General features: G+C 33.7%; 1 pseudogene; it reads left to right on the forward strand.

Moving 5' to 3' along the window:
• Positions 1 to 7,016: 7,016 nt before the first annotated feature.
• On the forward strand, positions 7,017 to 7,395 carry LOC138150870 (large ribosomal subunit protein eL31-like; annotated as a pseudogene).
• Positions 7,396 to 10,095: the final 2,700 nt, after the last annotated feature.

Consider the following 10,095-nt stretch of genomic DNA (forward strand, 5'->3'; position numbering starts at 1 on the left):
TGTATTTTAGAATACCATTAGCTTCCCCTTGTCTAACTCTATCTTTCAAAGAATCATTTTCTTCCTTAAGTTTTTGATTCTCTCTTTCAAGTTGGTTGACTTCATTTTGAAAATTTTATTCATTTTCTTGGATTGCTCTTTTTTCCTATTTCTTCTTTGATCTCTCTTATTAGATTTTTAAATACCTTTTTGACTTCTTCCAGTAACTCTTTTTGTGCTCAGAACAATTCGAAGTTTCTCATTTAAAAAGGAGGGTTTTTTTTAGATTCATTAGCTTCTTCTGAATATGAACTCAGATCTCCATCTCCATAGTAACTATTTATGGTTAGGTTATTTCTCCTTTGCTTACTCATTTTTATTACTTATTTTGTTTTAGCAGTTATTAGTGTAATCAAGTTGTAGTCCTGAGGTACAGGCATGATTCCCCAGCCCTCGGGTTCTTATGTTATTTTCTGAGTTCTGTCTTAGGGACCAACTTTGGGCTCTCTTCTTCACTCCTAAACCATGACTATGACCCCCGGCTACAATGACCGACACATAATCTTTCTCCCTGTAGTCCCTCTGATGATTGCAAACTATAGTTGTTCTTTCTGCCCCAGAAATGAAACTAGGGACTCTGCTCTTCTAAAATTGACCACAGGAAATAGGGTTCTTTCCACCTGCTACTGTACTCACCATGTGTATGCTAGCTCCTTTTCCCTGTGCTCACAGTCCAGGAAGCATCTGGTCAGCACAGCTGTGCTTGGCATCCCTTGACATTGGAAGGTTCTATCTTTTCCTACTTAGCAGTCAGATGTCCACATTGTCTTTGAGATGAAATTTTCTAAGGCTGAGACTGTGAAGGGCTAATTAAATATTAAAGATTATCCCTATACATTTATAGATCTATATAATAGATTATTTATCTGTATCCTTCGAACAGGGGCCAAATTCCCGGGACTAAAATGTCCCTTTGCCATGGTTCCCAGGACTAAAAATTCAACCTGCCCTTGGTCAATTCTTCTTCCTGAAAGTGTTGGCCACCCTTCTAGGAACAAAGGAAATCCATCCTGTGTCCTATTGAACACATTTTGCCATATCAATCATGGATGTTTTGCTCCTTTGAACTATGGCCTAGTCCAGAGCTGCAACACATTCAGTGCAGTTAGCTACTCTTCATCACGTAAGGCCTGGTGAGAAGCTGATTAATTGACCCAATGCTTTTTTTTTTGGTCTAAAACTGGATATAAACTGTAGAGGTCCTCCTACAATTCAGAATTAACTTGTGGGTAGGTTTCTCTGCCCAGAATATTTTCCCAATTGAGACTTTAGAGGCTGAACCTGGGCTCCCCAACCACATGACCCAGATGTAGGTGTTCCCCTGATTTGGTGATGTACATAAATATTTCTATTATTCTATTAGGTTTTACCTTTATATGTATATTTCTTTAATAATGCTTTATATTTTCCTTTTGTATAGAATAAATGTTATACTAATACTTATCTGGTGTGAGCACATTCGTTATACTGTATAATCCAATCCTGAAAATAGTTAAAGCAGCTGCACATATCTCCTTAATGATAGAGGCTCCCTCTCCACCCAGCTGTATCCAGGCCTTATTGTTTGTTGATTCTGCAGAGTTGGCCTAAAGGTGCTTGCACTTGACTCAGACAGAATAACCAACCCTAGAGGTCAGGTATTTTCTGGGGTCCTATGAAATTGTCTTAGGAGAACAACTGCTTTATCCTGTGTTTAGGCAATTTTCTGTCTTTTCATGGAGGAAATTTGGAGAACTAAAAGTTTCTTGATCTACTCCACCATATTCCCAGAGTACTCTCACAGAAATATTTTTTCTTTTTTTTTTAATGAGAAATTAGGGTTAAGTAACTTGCTCAAGGTTACATGGCCAGTTATTTCTGGGTGTGGTGTTAAGTGTCGGAGCCCAGATTCGATCTCCAGGTCATCCCAACACTAGAGCTGGCACTCTTACCCCTCACAGAAATATTTTTAAAGAAATAGACATTATTATACAGAGCAACAGTACTACATTATAAAATATTGGTGTGTCTCAATTTTTGAAATATACCTCATTTTGTTTTGCCTATAGAATCTCTGTGATGTTTAAGGTTCAGGAATAGAATCAAGATTTGATTTGACTTGAACATGAAACATCAAAAAGATGAATGATAATAGAAAATGATAGTAATAACAAATACCAGCAATGTTATTATCATTATCATAGGGAAAAACTTCACCTGAACATATAGATCAAAGAAGCATAAGTTACAAAATAAATTGCCCCAGGAAAAAAGAAAAAAAAAACATAGGAAAACACTTGAAATGCCTATAAGGGGTGAAAATGAAGAAGAAAGAAGAACAAGAACCACAAGAAGAAGAAGAACAAAAAGAACAAGAAGAAGAAGAAGAACAAGAACAAGAAAAAGGACAAGAAGAAGAAGAAGAAGAAAAAGAACAAGAACAACAATAAGAAGAAAAATAACAAGAAAAAGACATGAAGAACAAGAACCACAAGAAGAAGAAGAAAAAGAAAAAGAACAAGAACAAGAAGAAGGAGAAAAAGGACAAGAAAAAGGACAAGAAGAACAAGAACAACCAGAACAAGAAGAAGAAAAACAACAATGTCATGTGAAGAGAAAGACTATTACAGGATTTATTTCAAAAATTAAACAAAAAGACAGAAATGAATGTGGGATTTAAATGCAAGAAATGGTTGTAGCAGAACATGACTGATATGAAATGAATAAAACCTCATAACACCCAGACTACAGGTGTATCAATGTTTTCTTTGGTGGCATAAAATTATAGGATAGGGAGTATAAATAAAAGGGAAAATGGGAGAATGAAGATCAGGATGTGTATGTGATATTTACTAATCAATCAGTGTTAACAATGAAAGGAAAATAATTCCTAGTCTCTTGAAGAAGGCTAAGAGGAGAATGATAACCTGATAAAGGGAGGGGGTTTAAGTGGTGGATATAAAGTAGTGAATGTTGATACAGTGGCATGAGTAGGATGCACTGAAGAGATCACAAGTGAGTAGAGAGATCATCTGTAATAGAAGATGAATACATTCAATAGGTATGCTCTTCAGAGATTTGGTACTGAAAGATAACTGCTTCTAAACATTCTGTTCCTTAATGGACAGCACCTTGCCTCAGGAAAATAAGAATCAGAGTTCTTTAGTGGCAGAGAATAAATAGAAATCAAGAAGTGTTGGAGGGCCTGTATGGACCCAGAAAATAGGTTTCATGGGACACTGGGGGAAAAAAGATCATTGAGAGTCAGAAGGTAGTAATACCAAATCACACAATCAGAAATACATAAAGAATGCTACCATGGGCTTTATTTATATCATCTCTATCTCCTCTAAGATTCTCTACCTCTGAGAGCAAGACATGAAAGAAAAAGGGAAGGACATAGCAAGATCTACAAAGCATCAGAAATTTTAGAAAAGGCAACTCAAAACAGGCACCTTAGAAGATAAAATTCCCTGATAAAAACAGAGACTTAACAAATATAAAGGATATTCATCAAAATTTTATTCTAGAATAGTCAGTAGTTAAAATGCAAAAAAAAGTAAGCACCTACTTATTGCCAGACACATTCTTCAATGCTGGGGATACAAATACCAAAAAAAGAAAAAAGAAAAAAAAATTCCTGGCCTCAAAGAGATTCAAATTTAATGACGGAAGATAACCCACAAAAAGATGCTAAATGTGTGAGGAGAGAGTACTTGAGTAAGGATAGAGATTTCATTCAGAGAAGTTTCAAAGAAGTGCATGTAGGTAAGAAATGAGGAAAGATTTGAGCTGAGTTCTCTCCTTAAGGAAGGTTTGGACTTCATGATCCTACCCTCCAATCTGAGAGGTAGAATATACAGAAAGTAGAGAGAACCTGTAAAAAAAAACGGAAAAAAAATTTTATAAAAAAAATATACAAAAAATAAACAAATTCATAGTGGAGGGGAGAAAAGGTGATTTTGCTTGACTATTTAATTGAGCAAATAGAGGGAGAATTAGGTAATTTAATTGAAAGACAAAAAGGGCATTATCTTAAAAAATGAACAATATTCAATTTCCAAGCATCTATTTAACGTAAGATTGATATCAGAACTTCAAGATTGGTGCTGGAGATCCAAATAATATTTGAAGACAATTGGGAAATTTTATCTTGTCTAGTAACTAGGTTGACAGAAGTATTAGATGAATATAGAAATGAATCATTTCACATAAGAGGCCCTATCTTCATCTACCACTGCAATTTAACCCCTACATTGAGCTCAGATTCTTCAATTTATATTTTAGTGAGTAAAATATACATTAATTATCCCAAATCACATTTTGGCCAAAGTTTACATGACAAGAAGTAAATGTCCAGTCTACTTTTTAGGGATGCTATAAATCTTCATATTATTCATTGACATTAAGATAATAATGTAATTACTTGGTATGATTTTATATTTGAATTGAAAGTCATATTCACTTCTACTCAAGAGTGATAATATTATTCTTACTGTTAAATAGTAGCATAGCAATCTATCTTCCTAGCAAATGTCTCATTTTATATGAATTGTTCTAGACACCAGTAAATTGGTGATGTGATTTAGAGAATTTTTTCAATGTGGACATAAAAATCTCTAGTGTTATTTCTTTATTTGTATCATTTTTAAAGATAGTATTACACCTTACTAATATATATATATATATATATATATATATATATATATGTAAAGAAATTAGTCAAAGTCTTTTTATAAAAATAAAAATATATAAATAATACAATTCTTGTAGGTGAGTTGTTTAATAATAACAAAAATAATCATGAGCTGCCTTTACAAACCTGGGCCTTATTAACACATCTTTTTTCTTCTCAGTCTATTCATTGACTTTTGGGAAGACTTAAGGTTTTTTTTTCAAAGTTATACAAGCTGTAAATATTTTGTAGAAACATGAAAACACAAAATTTTGAATAAACTAAAAAACTGCATTTGACCAATATTTTGGAGTGTTCAGTGGTATTCTATACCATAATAAATATATGATAACTTATTCTTAGCTTATAAAATATTCACCAATGTAAAGTATGTGAGTCAGTAACCATGGATCTTAACCTTCGGTACTACTTTTTAAACCTGTAGTAAAGTGAATATTTTAATCACTTTTCTTGATGTAACTACTCTGTTGTTAATTATGTGACTGTAAGAAATCTTTCTTTTCTTTTAATTTTGTTGTTTCTTTTTATTTTAATTTGTTCATGATGTATTTATATTATGGCAAGCAATTTGTTAGACAATGAAATTTGAGGAAAGTGAGAATTTTCCTTGGACTAATATACATAGGAAAAGTCTCCTTTACAAATTTACAAATGAGGAGAAGAAGAGAAGGTTTGCTAAGCACATAAAATCTCATCTGATTACACTCCTAGTATCATTCTTTCCCCAATCTTCCCATCACTAGTTACACAACCTAATGCACAATGCACACAACTTCTTCCCCACCCCATATACACAAATGCACCACGTATGTGTACTCACAAGATATTAAAGCCAGAATAATAATAGAAATCACAGGTAGAACTGTATCTCCATATTATATACCGTTTAAAATTTCCTTCATGCTGTTACTGCATGTATATGGTATGGCTAGAAGCTTGTTGACCTAAACTCCTATGTGGAAGAATCAAGTTTATTTGGTAATATGCTTAGCACGGTGCCTGGCATATCATCTGCACTTAATAAATGTTTAATGATGATATTGATGATGATATTTTGCCATAGTTTATTATCATTTGACTGTGGCCTCAAGCAATTTTTACTTGATTTGCTGAAATTAATATTCCACAATTTAGAGAATAGAAATAATATATGGCTTACATCCGTAGTCTTAGTTATTTAAACACCATAAATCCTCTTATTAGAGTATTCATCTAGAATACTGATTCAACTGGTTGAAAACAGAAAAAAATATGGTTTACATCAAGTCAATTAGATAATTTGATTGGCTTCACAAGCTAGTAGTTTGTTTGATTGTTTGTTTTGGGAGTGGGTTGGCTCCCTAAAAACAGAAGTAAGGAAAAATGTTTACATTATAGCAATTTTCCAGATACTCAGACTGATGTGCTTTTTTATGATGGTCAATTTCCAGATACCACAAGACAAGTATGAACTTTATCTGTACAAAGGAGAAACTAAATAATTCAGCTGTTTAGTCACAAAGTGTGACAGTAACTAAGTCAAGCTTTGAAATAGTGGGATTGGTCATGAAAAGGGCATCATAATATAGGAAAGACATATTGTAGAACTAAAACTCATAATGATATGATGGATAACAGTGTCCTTTATGCTATCCTATGCAAATGCTTAATAATTGTTCTTCCACATTTTAAAACTTCATAGTAGTAATATAAAAGTCATCAACTACTTTTTTTTTTATAGCTCTTACATTTTACTTATGAATCTTAGCCCTATGGGACACAGTATTGTAATTAACCAAGGCCATTTTCTTCTCAGTAAGGTGTTAACACTCCTGGTCTTCATTCATGTATTCATATAGCAGTAATAAGGGAAAGTAGTTAGGTTTATGAGTTTCAATAATAAAATATAGCAAATCAATTTCAGGCATCCAAAGGATAAAGTAATTTGTTCCCCATATGATCACCTAACACTTTTACTTCACTAACTAACCAATCAATTAATTACACAGAGACACACACACACTATTTGCATGTATAAATACACACATATTGATATATATGTATATAGACACACATATGAGATGAGAGAGATGTTTACATGCATCTGTGTGAATGTGTGAATGACTTCCTTATCAATTTTGCTAAAATATAATTTCCTTGAGGAAAGATGTTGGGTCTCATTTCATAAAAATTTTTCAAAGCCTAGTAGACTATATAACTCTTAGTAGGTGCTCATTAACATATTATTAAATAAATTAGAAAGGAAAAAAAAGTTAAATGTAAAATTAAATTTCCTATCCTTTCCAACCTGGTCCCAGGCGGGATGGCTCCTGCAAAGAAGGGTAGAGAGAATAAGAAGGGATGTTCTGCCTTCAATGAGGTGGTGAGCAGAGAGTATACCATCATCATTCACAAGAGGATTCATGGAGTAGCCTTCAAAAAAACAAGCTCCTCATGCTCTAAAGGAAATCCGCGAATTTTTCATAAAAGAAATGGAAATTCCAGATGTATGCATTGACACCAGACTCAACAAAGCTGTTTGGGTCAAAGGAATAAGGAACATCCCATACTGTATCTGAGTGCATTTGTCCAGGAAACTCAATGAGGATGAAGATTCACCAAACAACCTGTATATATTGGTTATTTATGTGCCTGTCACGACTTTCCAAAGTTTACACACAGTCAATGAGGATGAAAACTAAATTGAACTTCATTTAAATAAAGTTAAAAAATATCAAAAATATTAAATTACCTAGACATAGTATTTGTTTGTTACCATTTTTTTAGTTTCCTTGCAAAGAAAGAAGAATCATGCAAACACAAAAAGATAGTGAGTTAAGAAGTCCAAATCCTAATATTAAACTATATACAATGTGGTTTAAAAATAATGAAGTATACTATTGAAGAACTTATAGGAATCATTATCATAACTGCATAGTTACACATTATATAAGTTATACAGAATATAAGTAGTTTGTGTTTCCAAGGACTAATGGATTTCAGATTTGATGTAGGAATATCCAGCCATCATGGAGGGGAAATTCAGACTATCCAGCTTAAAAGTTGTTGTCTTTGTCTTTTCAATGATAACTCCATCAGTGAATGTAATCAGATAGAGAATTTTCTCTTTATTTTTGTTACTAATTTTTTTTGCTATAGCATTCCATATGCATATATATGTGTATATGCACATACATATATACATACACACATTTGTATATATGTATGCATGCTTGCAGATATGTAAGCATTAACCCACCCCACTCTAGTTTCATTTCTCTTCAGAGAACATCTGTGAGTTCATTGCTCCCAGATGAAAAGAATATTGCTCTTATAATCTGAAAACTTGGGTTTACTTTATAATTTAGCTATAATTTATTACCTATATAGCTTCAATATCATGGAGCCCTAATTTTTCGTGCCCAGCAAAATATATATATATATACATATATATATATATATATATGTTGATACTTTTCTATTATACCTTGTGATGTGCTTTATATATCTTAAAGTGTTGTCTAGATGTGATGAATAATATGCCAGTACTTTGTCTTACTATGTTTTCTGTGGATAATAGGAGAAAAAGAACTTTAAATTATCCATGTCATTAATAAGAAATTTAATTCTAATTCATCATATAAATTGTTTCTTCATGGTATTATAGGCTTATTGATTTGCATTGTACTAACTCTATTATTTAAAAAGAAAGAGAAACAAAGACCTGAAAAGGCAATATTGTGAAAGCCTTACAATATAGAGAAATGTTTTATACAATCAATCTTTCTATATTTTAAGAAAATATTTAGTATATCATTAGTCAACACTTTTAAGACAAGTCATTATAGAATTTTCAAAGTAATGACCTACCTAATATATACATCCATACATACACACCCAAAAACATATACCTATGTATTGGAAAGCAAAGTATTACTTTGCTTTTTTTTTTTTTTAGCTATTCAAGTCCTTTTCATTGTATCTAGAGTCTTTATTGGAAGGAGTATACATTGTGTTGCCCTTAACAGGCCTAAGGGAATTTGAAGACCTTCCCTGCCCTTAATAGGGCTAACATAATCACATGGAGCCCATAGTGGGAGGAGTTTGCAAAAAAAAACCTGAACAGGAAGCGTGGAACAGGAAAAGTTGAATGGGAAGGAGAAGAGGAGAGAAATGCTTGAGTAGAACTGGGAGCAAGCAGAACTGAGAGAAAGAATGGTTGTTATTTTGGTGGTCTGTTTGTTGAGCTGTTTTTTTTTTTAAGTGAACTTCTTACCACAGAGACTGCCATTGTATAAGGGAATTTATGTCTTGGAGGCATTGAGGAGAATGTAAATACTCTATTCTTATTATATCTTTGAAGTAAATATCCCTTTGTAAAAGTTTGCTCTTGGTTGTTTTTTTTTTAAGCAATTGGGGTTAAGTAACTTGCTCAAGGTTACACAGTCAGTTATTTCTGGGTGTGGTGCTAAGTATCTGAGCCCAGATTTGATCTTCAGGTCATCCCGACACTGGAGCTGGTGCTCTTACTTGCTGAGCCACCTGGCCACCCCTAAGCAATTGGGGTTAAGTAACTTGCTCAAGGTTACACGGCCAGGTGTTTCTGGGTGGGTGCTAAGTGTCTGAGCCCGGGATTCGATCCCCAGGTCATCCCAACACTGGAGCTGGTGCTCTTACTTGCTGTGCTACCTGGCCACCCCTGATCTGTGTTACTTTATGAGAACTGAGAGAGAGAATGTTTGCAATTTCAGTGCTCTGTGGATTTATGTTTGATTTCTCAGACAGAAAGTGAATTGAGGTGATAGTGCTGGTAATGTGTGTAAATATTTTTATAGCCCTGTTAAGCTTTGTTTTCCTAGAAATAGAAACTGCGAGGAGCTTGGAGTGGTGCAGTCCCTGTGAGCTGAGACAATGAACAGGAGCAGGGAGAGCTGCCTTATGTGTGAATCCAGTCAAGAGTCAGATGAATGAAGGCAAGAGATGGGAGCAGTCAACCCATGGAAGAGGAGCCACGGGGTTTGGAAGTCAGTCTCATGTTACGATGAAAGAGGACTTTACTTGAATACTCTATACAGGTTGATGATATTGTAACTTACTCTAACTTAGGGGTGGATAGTGTTGGTACTTTCTGCTACCTCTTAAGAATGAATGGCTTAAGGATGATTGGAAGCCAACCCTTAGTCAACATGAAAGAGCATTTTACTTGGATATTCTGTATTGACTGAGGAGATTGTAACTTACTGTGACTTCGGGATGGATGTTGTTTGTATTTTTTGTTACCTCTTTAAAATGACTATAAGGTGTACTCAGTGATGTGTTTTGTTTAAAATTATGTAACCACCTTAGCAATAAGTTGTTATGATGAGTGTTATGCTTTAGTTTATTGCTGTATAGAGAGTTCA

This window comes from Petaurus breviceps, unplaced genomic scaffold, assembly GCF_028583685.1.
Source record: "Petaurus breviceps papuanus isolate PSGF00001 unplaced genomic scaffold, PetGlider_PUasm1.0 90895, whole genome shotgun sequence".
NCBI classification, from domain to species: Eukaryota; Metazoa; Chordata; class Mammalia; order Diprotodontia; family Petauridae; genus Petaurus; species Petaurus breviceps.